Source organism: Arachis hypogaea, chromosome 6, assembly GCF_003086295.3.
Source record: "Arachis hypogaea cultivar Tifrunner chromosome 6, arahy.Tifrunner.gnm2.J5K5, whole genome shotgun sequence".
NCBI classification, from domain to species: Eukaryota; Viridiplantae; Streptophyta; class Magnoliopsida; order Fabales; family Fabaceae; genus Arachis; species Arachis hypogaea.
In genome coordinates, this window is record NC_092041.1 from 23,809,608 (window position 1) to 23,813,004 (window position 3,397).

Sequence of the window (3,397 nt, forward strand, 5' to 3'; positions counted from 1 at the left end):
CTTATCCCTAGTTTTAAAAAAGTACCAGAAAACAAACCTAGTTTTAAACTAGAAAAATTGCCATTTTATGATCATGGAAGAAATTGTTCTTAGACATCGGATCTCAATTAAGGGCATAAAGTTTGATAAAGCTAAAGTGGAAGTAATTAAAAATTTACCTCCATCAGTGAATGTGAAGACAATTTGAAGATTTTTGGGATATATTGGCATTTATTGGAGATTTGTAAAAAAATTATTAAAAATTACAAAACTACTAAGTAGTTTATTAACCAAAGAAGCCTCATTTGTTTTCAATAGAGAATTCCTACATGTCTTTGAAATTTTGTAAGCAAAGCTTGTGCGTGCACCAATAATTGACACTTGATTAGTCTGCATTATTTGAATTAATGTGTGATGCTAGTGACTATGTCATAAGTGCAGTCTTGGGGCAAAGAAAAGAAAAGTTGTTACATGTAATTTATTATACAAGTAGTGTTTTAAACGATACACACAAAAATTACACAACAACTGAAAAAAGTTGTTAGTCGTAGTATTTGCTTTTGATAAATTTAGATCTTATTTAATTGGTTCAAAAGTAATAGTCTACACTAATCATTCTGCTCTTAAGTATCTTTTGTCTAAATAGAATGTCAAACCAAGATTGATAAGATAGGTGTTGTTATTTCAAAAATTCGATGTTGAAATCTGGGATAGGAAAGCACAGAGGGTCCTGTGGCAGACCACTTATCTAGGATTCTCAAAAAATTTAAGCACTGTAAATACTCCTCAAAGAAGAATTCTCATATAAACTACTCTTAGCCATTAGAGTTATACCATGGTTTACTGACATGGCTAACTATATGGCTGGGAGAATTATCTCTAAGGAATTTAATTGGAATCAAAGAAGAAAGCTAATTCATGACTCCTTCTACTTTATATGGGATAACCCATATCTCTTCAAAAGATATTCTGACAACATCATATGAAGGTGCATTTTTGAAGAAGAGATCCAATGTGTACTATGACTCTGCCACAGTTCAGACTATGGTGGCCACTTTAATGGAAAAAGGATGGTGGCTAAAGTATTTCAAAGTAGCCTTTATTGGCCCACTCTCTTCAAGAGTGTTCGATCCTTTGTTGAAAAATATAATAAATGCTAGAGATTTGGAAACCTATCTCGAAGACATGAAATGCCATAAAATTTTATACTTGAAGTGCCATTGTTTTATGTATGAGGAGTTGATTCATAGGACATTTTTCCTCCTCAAAGTCAAACCTCTACATATTAGTGGTCGTTGACTATGTATTCAAGTGGGTGAAATCCATTTCCTCACCTACTAATGATGCTAAAATGGTGATTGGCTTTTTGAAAAAGAAAATCTTCAATAGATTTTGGGTTCCAAGAACACTAATTAGTGATGGAGAAACCAATTTCTGTAATAAACAACTCGAAGCTCTTCTTAAAAAATGTGGGGTAAGACATAAGGTGATAACTCCATATCATCCGCAAACCAACAGACAAGTGGAGGTATCCAATAGAGAACTGAAAAAAAATCTTGAAAAAGATGACCAGTTTTTCTAGAAAGGACTAGTCCAAAAAAAATTAGAGATGTCCTCTGGGCTTACTGGATATCTTTTAAAACCCTAATCGGAATATCACCATACCAACTGGTTTATGGCAAAGCATTCCATTTATTGGTTGGGTTGGAGCATAGAGCATTTTGGGCAATCAAGTTCTTAAACTTTGATGCCAAATCAGTGGGTGAGAAGATACTTCTTCAACACGACGAGCTTGATAAATTTTGAGATCAAGCTTATGATAATGCTCAACTATACAAAGAAAGAACAAAGAGGTGGCATGACAAGAAAGTTCTCTCAAAAGACTTTGAACTCGGTCAAAAAGTCTTATTATTCAACTCACAGTTGAAGCTATTTTTCGGAAAATTGAAAACAATATGGTCTGGACCATTCATAATAAGTAAAATGTCCCGCTATATTGGAGAAAAATACTGGAAGAAGGTTTGTAGTTAACAGAGAAAGATTGAAGCATATCTTGGAGAAAAAGTAAATTGATAGAAATAGACCTAAGTCCTATCTTAAGAAGCATCAATTATCAAGCTAATGACGTTAAAAGATCACTTGTTGGGAGGCAACCTAACCCATTAGTATCCTATACCAATACCTTCATCTTGTTTTTATTTTTTTTTCAGTTAATCATAAAATCTGTGAAGAAAACAGAGAAAATCAACTCCCGGGAGAAATGGCTCCCAACGCCAGCAAGCAAAATCACTCCCAGGGGAGCTGGCTGATGTGTGAGCATCTTTTCCTTATTTTCTTCTTATTTTCTAGTTAAATTAAAGTAGAACTTAGTAAGTTTAAGTATATTTTAGGATTAAAATCCTCTTTGGATGCTACTTTGAGTTGTTTTGGTTGATTATTTCAGGTGAAATTTGAATCAATTTGGCAGTATTATAAGCAAGAAAAGAGAAGACTTAGAACTGCCCATTAGGGTGCTAAACGCCAAGCTGGCATTTAGCGCCAGCAACTCAGCAAGATCAAAAATGTTTTGCCCCTTTTGGGTGCTAAACGCCAAGCCTGGCGTTTAGCGCCAGGCAATCCAGATCAAACTTCACTCTTGGAGCATCCTTAGTTGGATTTAGCTTTTACTTATTGTTTTATCTTTTAATTTTGTAATTATTATTTACAAACAAAATCTTTTAGGTTTAGAATTTATTATTTTATTTTAGTTTCAAATCAAATTAGGTTAGATATAAAAGGTTTAGATTCATCCTTTGGGGGAATCTTCTCACTTTTGTACTTTCACACTTTTCAAAACCCTGGTTTTTACTCTGAAACATGAGCTACTAAACCTCCTTGGTTAAGGTTAAGAGCTCTATTTATTTCTATGGATTGAGACTATTACTTTTCTATTTTAATTAATGTATTGATTCAGTTTCAAGGATTACTTTTGTCTTTCATTTTATGAATCTGGGTGGATCGGAAGAATGACCCTTATTCTATATGCGTTCTTGTGATTCTTGGAAGAGATATCTCACCTGAACAATGTAAACCCTTAGTAATTAGTGAATAATTAGTTAATAAATTAATTATTAATAAAATAAAGAAAATGAAATTTTATGATTTAGTGAGGTAGAACTAATTAAAATAAGAATTTTGACACTAATTTTAAATAATTTAGCCCAATATTGGGTTAAATGGGCCGAACCGAGCAAACCGGACCCATAACGGGCCCAAGGCCCAATTCAACCCATATATATGAAGAGACTCAGCTCTTCTTCTTTCCCAAATCAAGGAAACACGCTGCAAAGCAAGGGAGATGGGGAGAAACATGCAAACCCTTACCCAAATCTTCAATCCAACGTAACTTTTGATTCGGAGCTCCAATTAACGAGCTGTC